We start from the raw sequence: 16,943 nt of genomic DNA on the forward strand, positions 1-16,943 counted from the left end.
GTGACTGACTGCTGAGTGACTGAGTGGCTGAGTGACTGATGAGTGAGGGCTGGGTTGAGCTCTAGGCACCACGATCATTGACAATCACAATCAGTGACTGACTGCTGCGTGACTCAGTGGCTGAGTGACTGGTGGAGTAGGGGCTGGGCTGAGCTCTCGGCACCACGATCAGTGACAATCACAATCAGTGACTGACTGCTGAGTGACTGAGTGGCTGAGTGACTGATGAGTGAGGGCTGGGTTGAGCTCTAGGCACCACGATCATTGACAATCACAATCAGTGACTGACTGCTGAGTGACTGAGTGGCTGAGTGACTGGTGGTGTAGGGGCTGGGCTGAGCTCTGGGCATCACGAGCAGTGACAATCACAATCAGTGACTGACTGCTGAGTGACTGAGTGGCTGAGTGACTGCTGGAGTAGGGGCTGGGTTGAGCTCTAGGCATCACGATCAGTGACTATGAGGAACAGTGACTGACTGCTGAGTGACTGAGTGGCTGAGTGACTGGTGGAGTGGGGGCTGGGTTGAGCTCTCGGCATCACGATCAATGACAATCACAATCAGTGACTGACTGCTGCGTGACTGAGTGGCTGGTGGAGTAGGGGCTGGGCTGAGCTCTAGGCATCACGAGCAGTGACAATCACAATCAGTGACTGACTGCTGCGTGACTCAGCGGCTGAGTGGCTGGTGGAGTTGGGGCTGGGTTGAGCTCTAGGCATCACGAGCAGTGACTATGAGGATCAGTGACTGACTGCTGAGTGACTGAGTGGCTGGTGGAGTGGGGGCTGGGTTGAGCTCTGGGCATCACGATCAGTGACAATCACAACCAGTGACTGACTGCTGCGTGACTGCTGTGCTGAGCTCTAGGCACCACGATCAGTGACTGACTGCTGCGTGACTGCTGTGCTGAGCTCTAGGCACCACGATCAGTGACTGACTGCTGCGTGACTGCTGTGCTGAGCTCTAGGCATGAGACGCAGTTGTCCGCCTGATGGGATTTGACTGCACAAAGACGTGAGCCAACAAGTGGCAAAGCAAACCCGAATAGAACTGTCGGGATTCCAATGCTGCCCAGTCTGGGGGGGGCAGCTGCCCGACTCCCACGCGCGTTCAATCCCCTTGGCATCGTGCCCGGGTCTAAATCCATCTCTGGGCGCGGTCGCATCGTCACAAAGATCCTTGCAAAGGTCTCCCATGTCAGATCTGGTCTTGTCCAACTCCCCACACAGCAATATCAGCAGGAGGCCTGGCAGTCGCTTTTGCACCACATCAACCAAAGTACAACCCCCTCCCCCCCACCAATAATACACGAACTTTTAAACTGAGACCCTAAGCAATGGATCGAAGACTTCCACTTAACGGACCGGCTGCTGGGTTTGAACTCTCCGCATCACGATCACTGACTTATCACGATCAGTGACTGCTGGCGTAGCTGCTGGGCTGAGCTGTAGGCATTACGATCAGTGAGATCGTAAGGGGCCGTCCATAAATGACGTCACGCGATTTTGGACGATTTCCCCCCGCCTCTCGTCACATGGCGTCACAAAAAGTCAGACCCCCCCTCAAATATGTCGTCACAAAGCTCCGCCCCCTCCCCAAAATAAATAAAACATTCTTCAAATCGCTTTAAACTATTGTCATTGTAGTGCGTATCTAATGTGGCGCTGCACTCTGATGTTGTAGGAGAAAACATGTATTAAAAAGTATATTTAATTAAGTAGAAGGTGTCGTTAATATTCATTTAAAGTTGCACATTTTGATGTGACGTCACATTTCTCAAACCACCCCCCTCGTCACACATCGTCACAAATGTCTGACCCTCCCCCCCCCCTAGGTGCGTGACGTTATTTATGGACGGCCCCTAAATGTAACGATTCATCTGTCGGGATCGTAGGTTTAAACATTCATCAGTAGGGGTAGTAAGTGCAAATATTAATTCCCGCTAGAAGTGCAGAATAGCGCAGCATAAGAACAACGATCTGTGAAACTGATATCAGCGGCAACTATGATGATTATCGAGGCGCCGCAGTGGCTAAATGTGATGTAGCTACATCGACCGATGCAGTAAAGTCACGTAGAATAGAAAACATAATAAAATAATTCTCACTATTTATTTTATTTATTTTATTATGTTTCATTTTATTATTATTATTGTTTCCATTCTACGTGACTTTACCGAAAGAACCAAGAAGATGAATCCCTGCAGTCACGAAAGCTTTAAATCGAGATGCAGGGAATGTTTTGGAAGTTGCGTGGCTCCACAATCGTCACCAGGGGGCACGCGCGCCTCCCTCGGACTCTGCGTCGAGAGCGCTCTGTCGCAGTCGGGAGACCGGGCAGATCGATGATCGATGGACCGGGCAGATCGATGACCGATGGACCGGGGAGATCGATGTTCGACGTGCGGTGGCAATCGTCGTCGATTCTCACTCCTACGATTACTGTTGTTACATTGTTTTTGTAGCTTTATTTTGGTCATTTCGAAAACGTATGGTTAAGCCATGTTTCTAGCGGAAGTGCAGAGTTGGCCTGATAATTCTCGATTTGAAGCTTTCGTGACTGCAATGATTCATACTCTTTGGGTTTTTTCGGTAACGTCACGTAGGTTAAAAAAGAAAAAAAGAAAAACAAATAAATTAAATCACGACGGTTTCACCTGAAGACGGAAGCTTGTGTTGCCTCCGAAACGTCGTGATTTCATTTATTTGTTTTTTTAACCTACGTGACTTTACCGGAAAAAAAAAAGAGTTGGCCTGATAACTTTAATCTAAATTGTTTTATGGTTGTTATTGTTTGACTTGCATCACACTGGGATTTTTGCACACAGCGTTGTAACACGGTGTTTTTTTCTGGAAGATTTGCTGGTTTATCCAGGACGTTTCTGTTCCGCGTTGTCGCTTTAAGAAGTTCTCTGTTCATATTTAGTTTATTGCGGTTGCACCCGACTCAAGAGCCGCATGGCTCACAGGGCTATACCTAATGAATGAAACTTGAAAAACTCGACAACAAAGAGTGGGTCCGCACGAAGTGGCGTGCTATCTTCCATTCCTACCTCCACCCCTGTCAACCCCTGATCAGTGCCCCCTACCTTATTACACACCGATTCAGGCCGTATTGGTCACCCCGTGGCCATTATACATCTCAACGTTCGTCCTACAAAGTCCCATCACAAGGGAGAAACAAACACACACAAAACATGTTTTTCCCGGATTGAAACGTATATTTTTCCCTGTTTTGCCAAGGACACGCATTTATAATACAATTCAGAAGAAAACGACCAGAAGCAAATGTCCCCGCGAGTTCGAATGCCCCTTCCAGTGAGTTTCGACAGCGCTCGCCCGCGTCTCCGTTAGAACGGTGACGACGACCAGTGCCGGATTATCCCACCAGCACAAGTAGCTACACGTGTAGTAGCTACTACACGTGTCGTCGCTGCGACAGGTGTAGTAGCTGCAACACGTGTAGTAGCTACAACACGTGTAGCAGCTACTACACGTGTAGTAGCTGCAACACGTGTAGCAGCTACTACACGTGTAGTAGCTGCTACACGTGTAGTAACTACACGTGTAGTAGCTACAAATGCTACGGGCCCCGCAGTTTCAAGGGCCCCGCGCTAAATGCTTTCAAGCTGTCAATTCCGGTTCAGTGATTCTGCACTTGCTCTATTACTATAGTACTATACCGCCTTCGACTTTTATGAACGACTGGGTGTTTAAGGTTAGCGATTTGTCGTATTACCTGGCTGTATAGCAACTTAAAAATACAATTACTTTACTGTGCACGTACATTTTTTTATGTGTTTTAATAATTACGTGTTTAAAAAAAATGTAGGGCCCCTTTATAACATCATGCTACAGGCCCCGCACTAGCTTCATCCGCAACTGGTGACGATCCTTAAACATCGAGCAATCAGCAACGAGAGACCGACTGCCTTTGCAAGGAGTCACCATTTCAACACTGCCCATTAGATGTTGACCCCCCAGTAATTAGAGGTGTAATGTTTTGAGGCCAGGCAATCCGAGCACACGTCTGTAACCGGAGAGCCGCGTTCAACAGCTTCACGTCGGTTCGCGCGGCACGAGAAATCTCCGTTTTGTTTGATCTGCAAGGGGCTGGTGGTAGTGGTGGGGAGGGAGGGGGGCGCACGCAACTCCGTCGAGCGATTTAACTCAACTGCGTCCGCTCTTTGTTCTGACCCAGGCTGCCCTCTGTGAATGGCTTTGTTAGCCGCGGCAGGCTCACCCCCCCTCTCAACAACAATAACAACAGCCGCCATTCGCCACTAAGTGGCGGTGACGTCCCCACGGCGCTTGTGCCAGGCTATGTGCACGTTGAGGCCACGTGAAGTGTCGAACGTCCGCCGGCAGGAGGTCACGGGGCAGACCCAGCAGGTGCCACGGGTCGACTGACTGAGTTGAGTGGCCGATGCACCACCTGTGCCCCCTACTGTGCCAACTCGCTGTGCTTTATCCACCCGGCGCTCCGCTCGTTGTTGTGAGCGTCACTCCTCTGCCCTCCGTTGTTGCTGGAGGGCGACTGCCTCCAACTGGCCAGTAGCCTTAAGGTCCACCTAGCCTGGCACTACCCTAGTAGTGTCCTTCTCGCCCCCCCTCCCACGGCCAACGTGGCGCTAAAAGCGGGGGGCATCGCGAAGCCATCCGCGCGCGCGTGCGCTTGGGTGGAAATGTTTGCGGAAGCAACTCAGCCGAATGTTTTCGTTCTCAATTAGTCTCGTTTATAAACACCGCCAGCACAAGGCAGACCCGTGACTGCGTTCTTTCATCTTCAACTTGTCAGACTCGACAAGGGCTTTGGTTCGCCGATGTTCAGGCGATCGGCTCTTGGTGTTGTTGTTTGTCGTTCACAGTTTGGCTTTGATGTGCCAGTGTCTGCCGTGTCATCACGAGCTGTCACGTCGGCCCGTGTTTACCCGTGGATAACGTCCGCAGGGTATGCCAGGCGGAAAGCCCCTTCCGTAATCTGTGTGTGGTGTGGGTGGTGTGTGTGTGTACGGGGCAGGGCGAGGACGATGATGGTGATGCTGGTGAAGATTAATGTCCCGCACATACCACACGGAACACTTTGCACTGTAAATGTTCGCTGTTGCTGGTGGAGTTTGTGTTGAAAATGTGCACCATGTGAGAGGAGCACATCGACACGTTCTGAGTAGCAACAGTTGTCAATTATTCATTAGAACATTACCGTGATTTCAACACGTGTATACATTTTTTATCGCGTTCCGAAGGTGATTAAAACTTCATGGCGCAATATCAACATTTACAACGAACTCTAACATCACCAACCCCGAGAAAGAACTCTAGATGACCCAACCTCTAGAACAGTGGTTTTTAACCTTTGCTGCAGCCTTGTAACCCTTTGGTTCTCAATCGTAAACAAAATGTTTGATGTTAATAAACCTACAGGTTTGATGAAACAACGTAGTTGTACTTACGTGCCCGTTCCCAATTTGTGTTTCGAAGATTTACCTTAAAAAAAAAAATCTCCCCGCGTGTCTCGCACCCCCAGGGAAGAACCGCCGCTCTAGAACAAACTCGACATGACCAACCCCGATAAAGAAGTTCACACGAGCAACCTCGAGAACGAACTGAATAAGGGAAACTTATGGGGAACTGAACGAACAGAAACAAGTGACAACCCGAGCTGGGAACTCGCCCGAGAGGACCACCACGTGGAGATGGAGCCACGTGTTCAGCTCGCGCACAGGAACGATATGGCTCGTTGCGCCCTATGATTGTTATGGTGGTGACGTTGGGAGGCACTCATCTTGCAGTGGATAGCTCATTCGCGATCATGGCTGTCTCGTGACATAGCGAGACGTTCTCCAGGCCGGAGAGAGGAACACTTCCCACCTGCAAACACCAAGCCCAAGTTATTTCATTTAACAATTCAGCTGATGTTGTCCATGGACGCACACGAACAACAACGGGGCAATTGAAAGTGTGCTGCTGTTGTTCCGACAAATGGAAGGAACCGGAAAGACGGGAAGACCTCACGGAGAAATGGCTTGACGACGACGACGACATCGCCAGAGATTGTCGTCAGAAAGATGTGGCCCCTTACTCGAGCACATTGGCACGGGACGGAGGAAAGTGGAAACAAAATGACGAAATGTGCGGTGGACACCTACGGGCTCTTTGCTCACGAATCGCGATGATGAAGATGACGACATTCAGCTGTACCTAAGTTATGAACATTTATATATATATATATATTTCCTATAATGTTGAAAATTATGACGAACAAAAAACTCGCGGATGGCGCGCGCCACGATGACGAATGCCAACGCCGTCACCGATGAAGCCTCCCACGGCGCCATCCCTCGGCGTGGCCCCCTGCGCGTGCGCATCTGCGCCCCTCCATCCGTCCACGCCGTCTCTCCGTGTGCCCCACGCGGCTCGCTCGATTCGCGGTGGACGTCGGAGATGCCCGTGGCGTTGTTCGCAAGGGGGAGGCATCTGCGTGCCGGCGTCGCGGTGCAAATTTTGGCAAATTAGAAATTAATTTTTGACACCGCAAGTTACTCGATTGGAATGGCAGCACGCGGGTGCATTGGAGTCATCATCGCCCCCCCCGCCCAGCTGTGAAATATCGACAGGATCCTCCTTCAAACGAAGTCACGAGACTCAAGTGAGAATTTCCCCGTGTGATCAATGCGTAGTCGTACGCACGTGACGTTTCGAGATATGAATTGCGCTTGAAAGGACTCGCGAGAGGCGTCGTGGTTGCCAGCTCGGCAGCCTCGCGGTTGAAAGTCCCCTCACCCTCCCAACGCAACAGGAGAGCCGCTGACAGAGGGGCGAGGAAGCGAAGCGAAGCGAGAGGCAAGCGCCCTCGCTTTTAAATCTGATCCCGTAGCCGCTCTGCCGCCAGATAACGGAGTCTCGTGTGATGGGGGCGAGATAAGTGGGCAGTGGAATTCCGTCTGTGTTTTGCAGAATTGTCATGTATGTAGGCGAGCGAAGCCCACACTGAAAACTAAACTTGTTTTTTTTTCCATATTTCACCAGGTAATGCCCACTGAACTTTGTACAGTAGCGATGTTTTAGAAGCGACCTGGCCACAAATGATAGCTCAACGAAGGTGGCTTAGTTATCACGTGGAGACGTATAGCAGACACATACTCGAAACGCGTGTTTATAAATGTGGAGGGAATAAACACAGGAGGGACTCGGAGAGAAAAAAAATACAAACTCGTGTGGCCGGGTTCGTAGCGCAGCGCGCTAACCAGGTCGCCACGCGCGCGCGTGTCAGACGATCGACCACAGGCTATGGCCTGCAGAGTAAAAACACACACGCACAGAGAGAGTAAATCAGCTGCGCGTGACTCATTGGAGGCAGCTAAACCTCGCGCGGTGTGTGTTTGAGACGTTCCAGAGTCAGTAGCGACACGGGGCGCTGTGTTTACTCCGCGTGGCATTGCGTGTTTGGGCTATAGAGGCCGTTATCAGTCTCGCTCTTCCTCCATCCCCGTGTGCTGCGCTCCCTGCCCGCTCCGGGGTCTGGCCCTGTGCCCCCACCTGCAGCTGGAGGGGCCTGCGGGGGCCCCCACCCCACCCAGCATGCCTGGGACGCCAGCGCCGAGCGAGAACGCGGCCGTGTTGGTGTCGGCCCAATCTACCGCGCAACCCTTCCCCTTACTCTCTCCCCTCGCGCTCTCTCTCTCCGACTCGACTCCACTCACGGAAATTAAGAGGACCGTCCGTTTAAATGGGTAATTGTTGGGAAGTCTTCTCCAGAGTTTGCTTACAGAGCGCGGAGATGCGTTTATCGTATATAAACAAGTGGCCGGGCAACGCTGTTCGTCCCAGATCCAGTGCGGATAGATCCGCCTGGAACCCACCACCCGAGGCCCATGTGTGGCACCACCCAGAGCCCCCCCCCCTCATGCTATCTTCACAGCCATTGCCCTGTTGTGAACATCTGAGCACTCAACAGCGCAACACGCAGCAACGAAAGTGCCTGTGGTCTCTGTCGCTGCAAAGTTCATGAACGATAGCACCGCGTGTGCTGAATCCATTCCAAAAAATGCACGCTACAAGCCAAGTTGGCAACCACGGAGCTTTTCGATGCGTGGCGCATGTGGAGCTCCGTGCCAAGGCGCAGCACGGCTGCTGGAGGTGGTCCCCTGCTGGAGGTGTCCCCTGCTGGAGGTGGTCCCCTGCTGGAGGTGGTCTCGTGCTGGAGGTGGTCCCGTGCTGGAGGTGGTCCCCTGCTGGAGGTGGTCCCCTGCTGGAGGTGGTCTCGTGCTGGAGGTTGTCCCCTGCTGGAGGTGGTCCCCTGCTGGAGGTGGTCTCGTGCTGGAGGTGGTTCCCTGCTGGAGGTGGTCCCCTGCTGGAGGTGGTCCCCTGCTGGAGGTGGCTGTGGAGCCGCAGCAGCAGCAGCACTGCGCTCTGGAGCTCGATCGCAATGTCTAGATCTGCTGGCCACGACGAAAGGACTTCAGCAGAAAGTTCGTGTAGCTTGGCCGTTCCTCCTCCGTTAGAGGAGTGCACATTACAGCGGGGTCACTGCGTAATCCGTGTATGCTTGTGTTGCATGGTCACAATTGCACTACTGTGGCCTGTCATTATTATTCCTTCATTCATGTGCGCATCAGTCTGTTGATGTTGTGATGCGGCTGATGGTTGCACCGCCCGTGTTCTCGAGGAGGAATGTCGCAGCCGGGATGTGCAATGTTTGGGGTCCCGGATGCGGTGTTTATGATCGGCGTCCGCGTCGTCTCCACTCAGCTCGCGCAAGCAGCCTTCCTCCAGATTTAGCTGAGATCCTCGGAGGCTTTGCGCGGGCATGGACAGGGGGTGGGGGCGCATTCACCTTGACACGGAGCAGCGTGATCGGAATGGCGTCTCGGCTCGGATACGGCAAGGAGACCAAAACTTCACTCGAGCTGACATTGTAAGATGCTGGGGATATCCCCCGGTGACGCAGGGATGTAGAGCCGGGCAGTGCACGGGGCGATACATCGCGACTCGCGGTCCCGTTGGGTCGTGATGCAAATGAGTACGTGGTGCTGTGTGTATTAAACATCGCCACTGGGGAGGCAAAGGCGGCCGGGCGTGGTGCTGGCCACCCACCCCCTCGTGTGCCGTTCTGGCCTTCATAGGTGCTCGCTGACAGCACTTGCCCCAACATACTGTTAAGGCTACACGGGGAATCGTTGTCTTTGTTGTTTTGTACGGTCATCACGCGCCGGCGTTGAGACGCGATATAAACTCACGAGTGGTTGCCAGCCTTCTGCAAGCGTGCGCAGCGGGAGGGGATCTGAGTGAATGGACACTGGCAGAGCGTGGCGGGTGCGGGGCGTTTGTCGGTGATGAGAGTGCGCGCGCGTGCGGGGTGGAGGGGTGCAAGGGTGGCGGAGGGTTCAGGCCAGGGTGGGTGGGGGGGGCGTTCAGGCGGAGGGGTGCAGGGTGGAGGATTTTTCATGACCGTAATCGGAGCCGAAGAGCGTATCGGCGATAACTTAGAAGCGACGGACGGGACGAGAGCGCGGCTAAACGCGGAGGCCCGCGACCTCCTGGTGAAGGGACGCATTATCCACGGCCTGGGAACGACGCCGCGCACAATCGTGCAGTGAGTCGCCGTCTTCACGCCCATCACCAACCGCGACGCGTCGCCCGTCACGCCGAGAACATCAGCGGGGGAGGTGGTGGCGGTGGTGGGGGGGCATTACCCCCCCTCCCCTACCCCATGCCCCCATTGCACACGAGCCCCTCCCCCCTCCGCGTCCTCACGCTGCCTCTCCGTGCGCGTCATCAGCCATTGGCTCTGCGAGGCCACGCTTGGAGGAATTCCCCGTGGCTTTTAAACACAAATGATGCTAACATATTTTTTGTTATATATAAAAAATATATATTGTCATCAGTTATGCAACACTGCATCCCTCAACACCGTACAAGCCGCAACACACAGAGGCGCATGGGTATGAAGATGCGCGCAGCCAATGAATGGATAAGAGTCGCGTTTATGATGCAGTGTCGGAGGAAACCGGAGCACTGGGATTGTGTTGTGAAACGCTGCGAAGCCCTGTGCGAATGGCGCTATACAAAAAACCGAGTTTTACTTCCTTACTCTACTTACCCGGAGAACACGTACGCGCGCGAGCGAGGGGGCAACGCTCTATCCCATACAGATGGGACAGATGGAGATTTAGTCCCGACTCGCTGGCAAACCAGGGTACGGCGCATCCTGGACGCCCACGGGGAAACGGGAGTTTCGCAACAATGCGCGCGATGATCCTCCAACCCCAGCTGCTGTCTCCACAGCGCTGGACGACAGTGGCCATCGCCTCGGTCGAACCTACCAGGAAGTCGCCTGCGTCTCATGAACTCGGCGTGCCCAGGTCTACTGCGTACCGTGTATGGCAGGGTTCGTCTCCTGAATCGACTGCGGACTGCTGCGATTCGTGATGCATTGTTGGGGAGACTGCGGAACAGCGAATTCACAGACAGGCAACTATTCCCGTGGAAGAAGCTTGCCACCTCTTCGTGATGCCAGGGATAATACAACAACAACAACGACGACGACATCGGGATGGGATTCCTCCTCCTCCGATACAAATACTGGCATCGCATCCGCGACCTGAGCCTCCGTTGTCCGTTCGCGAGGATGCGGGGTTCAACGTTCCAACTCACGAGACACGGATAACGAGACGCATTTCGCGAGAGTGAGAGCCGGGTCATCAAAATAACAAGAACATCACAATAAGACGCAAACAACTGCGTCATTTGGTGTGGGAGTTGAGCACATGCGGACATAAATCGATATAAATTCCTCTGCAGTACAAATCGGCTCGGGCAGATGCCCCCCGAGATTGAACACGGCACGAATAACACAACGAAGCTACGGATACATGAAACATTAAACATGTGTAGGGGGAGTGGAGTACAGCGCTGTACGGACTGATGTGCAAACAAGCGGGGATATACGAGTCAAACGCAAGGCAATTTGCACCGTGGTTTCAAAGCTCATGGTCGACTCAGCCTTAAATGAGTACCTCGTGCGGTGTATTAAACGTCAGCACTGGGGAGACAAAGGCTGCCGGGCGTGGTGTTGACCACCTACCCTCTCGTGTGCCGTAGCGGCCTGTATCGGTGCTCTCCCACGGGACGTGCCCTAACAGTTTGTGAACGGCTACATGGGGGATCTGTCTCGCTGTCGTTGTACCTGTCGGCAGGTGTGGGGCAAGAGACCCTTGGCAAAGCAGAACGTCGTCTCAGTGAGCGGCGAAGGTGATGCCGGCTGCTCGTGGGACAGCGCTCGGTGCTAACCTGGGTCCCCGGTCATTTGTCACGAGTCCTGACTCTAACAACAACAACTACAAAACCACCACCGTGCTAGGGGCGCGCGTTCCGCCGCTCTGCTCGCAGCGCATGAGTTGGATTCCGGGGCAGGATGGAGAAGGATGGGGAAGGATGGAGGAGGAGGATGATGGAGGAGGAGGATGGGGCAGGATGATGGAGGAGGATGATGGAGGAGGATGGAGGAGCCCGCTGCGATCCGTGGCTGATCCGCTCCCCCTCCCCTCCCCCGCGAGAGTCGCGCGCACAAAACCGCCAGCGACGCGTCCATAATTGCGTTCGTTCCGCCGCGAAAGCGCGAATTCAGCGCCGAGAAGAGTTCACTGTAGACAACAACGGCGAGAAGCCCCTCTCACTCTCTCACACTCCCCCCACTCACTCTCACACACACTCTCACACTCCTCCCCACACACTCACTCTCTCACACTCCCCCCACTCACTCTCACACACACTCTCACACTCCTCCCCACACACTCACTCTCTCACACTCCCCCCACTCACTCTCCCACACACTCTCACACTCCTCCCCACACACTCACTCTCACTCTCTCACACTCCCCCCACTCACTCTCACACACACCCTCACACTCCTAACCACACACTCACTCTCTCACACTCCCCCCACTCACTCTCCCACACACTCTCACACTCCTACCCACACACTCACTCTCACTCTCTCACACTCCCCCCACTCACTCTCCCACACACTCTCACACTCCTACCCACACACTCACTCTCACACCTCGCCCACACTCACTCCCCCACACTCTCCCCCACACTCTCCGCCACACTCTCCCCCACACTCACTCTCTCACACTCACTCTCCCCCACACTCTCCCCCACACACTCACTCTCACACCTCGCCCACACTCACTCTCCCACACTCTCCCCCACACTCACTCTCCCCCACAATCACTCACAATCACTCTCTCACACTCACTCTCCCCCACACTCTCCCCCACACACTCACTCTCACACCTCGCCCACACTCACTCTCCCACACTCTCCCCCACACTCACTCTCCCCCACAATCACTCACAATCACTCTCTCACACTCACTCTCCCCTACACTCTCCCCCACACACTCACTCCACACACTCACTCTCACACCTCGCCCACACTCACTCTCCCACACTCTCCCCCACACTCACTCTCCCCCACAATCACTCACAATCACTCTCTCACACTCACTCTCCCCCACACTCTCCCCCACACACTCACTCCACACACTCACTCTCACACCTCGCCCACACTCACTCTCCCACACTCTCCCCCACACTCACTCTCCCCCACAATCACTCACAATCACTCTCTCACACTCACTCTCCCCCACCCTCTCCCCCACACTCACTCCCCCCACACACTCACTCCACACACTCTCTCACACTCACTCTCCCCCACACTCTCCCCCACACTCACTCCCCCCACACACTCACTCCACACACTCACTCCACACACTCTCTCACACTCACTCTCCCCCACACTCTCCACACACACACTCTCCCACACTCACTCTCACTCACCCCCCCCCCACACTCACTCACTCGACATGGTGGTGTGGGGTCATGCGTGCGTCGCTATGCCGGACGAGGTGCGCAGCGCTAACCCAGGAGATGCGGGCTCACAGCGCGAGGGGAGCTCACAGCGCGGGGGAGGGGGGGGGGCTCACACCGCGGGGGGGGGGGCTCACAGCGCGGGGGGGATTCACAGCGCGGGGGGGGCTCACAGCACGGGGGAGGGGGGGGCTCACACCGCGGGGGGGCTCACAGCGCGGGGGGGCTCACAGCGCGGGGGGGGCTCACAGCGCGGGGGGGCTCACAGCGGGGGGGTTCACAGCGTGGGGGGGGCTCACAGCGCGGGGGGGGGGGCTCACAGCGGGGGGGGGGGCTCACAGCGGGGGGGGGTTCACAGCGGGGGGGGGCTCACAGCGCGGGGGGGGGGCTCACACCGCGGGGGGGGGGGCTCACAGCGGGGGGGGGGCTCACAGCGCGGGGGGGGGGGCTCACACCGCGGGGGGGGCTCACAGCGGGGGGGGCTCACAGCGGGGGGGGGGGGCTCACAGCGGGGGGGGCTCACAACGGGGGGGGGGGCTCACAGCGGGGGGGGGGGGGGGGGGCTCACAGCGTGGGGGGCTCATTTGGCCGGATCACACCGCTCGCGGCGCGCTGATTTACCTCCCCGCATCCCCGCGAGCCGCGACGCAGCGACGTGGGTCACTCGCACCTCCGATTGGCACGGTTGGCGGGAGACTCCGTACGGTGCGAAAGAAAGTTCAACGTGCGTACGTGCACGGTGAGGTGGGCCACAGTCAGTCCACCCACGGTGCACCAGAGGTCACCGAGAAAAACACCTTCCGCAGTGGTGCACAAACAACAACAACAACTCAAGCTCCACACATTCCTCGACAGCATCGTGACCTTCAAAGAAAACGAAACATAGACTGGGTGCCCGTGTGATGTCACGCGTGAGTCTCGTGGGGTGGGGGGCTCCTGGTGAGTCTCGTGGGGTGGGGGGTCCCTGTGTGGACTCGTTGAGACCCCTGGGGGGGGGCATGTGTTGACTCGTGGGGTGGGGGGCCCTGGTGAGACTCGTGGGCAGGGTGGGGGGCCCCTTGTGAGACTCGTGGGGGGGGGGGGGGTGGGGGGCCCTGGCGTTGACTCGCTGCGCCGTGATTTGTGTGCGCCGCCTCCGCCACCTCCATGACAAAGGCCGCCGCCGCCTCCTCCTCCTCGAGAGCGCGCAGACAAAGCGGCCCCGCTCGAGGGCCCTCAGGCGCACACACACACAGAGTGGCTGTGTGTGTGTCATACTGTAGTAGCACACACACACACTCTGTGTGTGTATGTGTCACTATTGTAGTATCACACACACACAGACACACACAGACACTCTGTGTGTGTGTCACTACTGTAGTAGCACACACACAGAGTGTCTGTGTGTGTGTCACTACAGTATGACACACACACACGCTGTGTGTGTGTGACACACACACTGTCTGTCTGTGTGTGATACTGTAGTATCACACACACACAGACAGTCTGTGTGTGAGTGATACTGTAGTGACACACACACATAGTGTCTGTGTGTGTGATACTACAGTATGACACACACACAGTGTATGTGCGGTGTGTGTGTGTGGTGGAGCGGTGGTATAGCGGTTAGCGCTACGCCGCGTTTCGAACCCGGCGGACTGAGTTCGATTCCCGCTCACGGCACAACACCGGTGACGATGATCTGAACCTGGTCCTGGGCCTCCCAATGGGTCGACTCAGCCTCAAATTAAGTACCTGGTGCGATGCGTAAACATCGTCACTCGGGAGACAAAGGCGGCCGGGCGTGGTGCTGGCCACACACCCCTTCGTGTGCCGTGCCGCCCTTCATAGGTGCACTTCCTGAGAAGTGTGTTAAGTAAAGTCACGTAGAAGGGAAATAATAAAATAATAAAAATAAAACATAATAAAATAATTCTCACGACGTTTCGGCCACAACGCAAGCAGCCGTCCTCAGGTGAAGACCAGGTCTGTCGGGGAGACAGCGTCTGAATGACAGACCTGGTCTTCACCTGAGGACGGCTGCTTGCGTTGTGGCCGAAACGTCGTGAGAATTATTTTCTTTTCATTATTTTATTATTTCCCTTCTACGTGACTTTACCGAAAGAACCAAGAAGATGAATCCCTGCAGTTACGAAAGCTTTAAATCAAAATTTAAGTGTGTTAAGCTTATACGGGGATGGGGACCTTTGCCTTAGTCATACACACGCACAGGTGTTAACCCGTCTCACGCCACTGCACAGCAACACGAACTCCAGCCTGGGATCTCCTGCCACACGGCAGGGACGAGGGGTCGCTGGACACAACAACGATCCCCCCAGGACAGCCTCAACAGATGCGCGTGTTGGCGAGTGGCACCAATGAAGGCCGGCACGGCGCACGTGGGGGTGGGTGACCAGCGCCATGCACGGCCGCACGTGTCTTCCTCGTGGTGATGTTTACTCCGCACCGCCACGAGGTACTCATTTGAGGCCGAGTCGACCTAGGGGAGGCCCGAGACTGATTCAGATAATCGTCACTGGTGTTGGCCGTGAGCGGGAATCGAACTCGGGTGGCTGGGTTTTTAGCGCAGTACGCTAATCGCGACACTAGCGCTCCCCACTCGCTGCACACAGAGACGCAGCAGTGCTGAGCAAGAGGGCGCGAGACACGGAGAGACACGGACCCTGAGACACGGAGAGCGACAGCCATGGAGAGACAGAGGGACTCGAAGACAGACACAGAGGAGATAGACAGCGAGGAATTGAGACACCGACCATGTAGAGACAGGGCTATACTCAAAGACTGACAGAGAGAGATAGACACGGATAAATACACGAAGACACAGAAAGACAGCTACATTAATGAGACAGAGAGAAAGACACGCCGAGACGCTGAGAGCAACCCGCACAGAGACAAAGACAGACTAAGGCACGGAAACACGGAGAGCCAGATTCGCTAATGCGGAGATGCGCAAATATCACGGGGACACGCAGACTAAAGCCAACGTTTGATGATCCACATTTTCTCAACTATCATCGCAGCCAAACACCGACGCTTTCCGACAAAACAAACTCATTGTACTTTCCTCGCCTTCTAATTAAAATACTTCCACTAGGGGACGTGGGTTAATGTTGCTCGTTAGACAAGGGCATCCCAACACCGACCTCGGGTGGCATGTTTAGCTGCTGCGGCGCATACATAGCGCTGCAGAGTCCAGCGAGTGCAGAATGACAACACATGGAGCCTCAAGGTGGGAAGGGTGGCCGAGGCCTTGGGCGAGGTTGCCACAAACCACCTCCTATCACGCATCCCGTCGACTGAGCAGGGAAGATTATTGGCGCCGATGTTTTGGTAAGACTCGGGGGAGAATGACAATGGGGGATTCATAGTTTACACATGCGGGTGTTTGTCTTAAGAAGAGGCGGGTGGTATGTGTGTATTTGTCACCCGAATTCAAGACGCCCTGCAAAGGTTGACTCCCGCAGGGCCACGAGTATTTGACAAAGGTGCACAGACGAACAATTCCATGACTGTCAACCCCTTATCAGTGCCTACCTTTTTACAGACAATTCAGACCTTATTGGTCACCCCGTGCCCCTTATACGTCTCAACGTTCATCCTACAAAGTCCCACCACACGGGAGAAACAGACAAAAATTGTTGCAAAATAATTTTAGCTGTATTTAAACGGCTGTATGCCATATGACCTGAAAACTAAATTTCCCTGTACAAGAATACGGGGTAAAGCGTGTGAGTTGACAACTATGGATTTCTCATGGAGGAAGAATCTTGCACAAATCACATGATCCCTCACATGCCAAATATCTTGCTCAAGGTCCAGATAGCTCACAAATTGGGAATCTCATGAACCAGATATCACACGGAGCCCATACTGAAACGGCTGTGCGCCGTATGGACCTGGAAACTCAAACCCCCTGTACACAAGAATACGAAGTAAACCGCGTGGGTTGACAGCTATGCAATTCGATTCAACTCTAAAGCCAAACGACCAAGTCGAATGTTTATAAACTGAAAAAGTCCCCCTCCTTCTCCTCTTCCACGTCAATAGAGATGCACTCACAATGCCAGCTG

Source organism: Lampetra planeri, chromosome 39 (genome assembly GCF_965212315.1).
Source record: "Lampetra planeri chromosome 39, kcLamPlan1.2.h2, whole genome shotgun sequence".
Taxonomy (NCBI): Eukaryota; Metazoa; Chordata; class Hyperoartia; order Petromyzontiformes; family Petromyzontidae; genus Lampetra; species Lampetra planeri.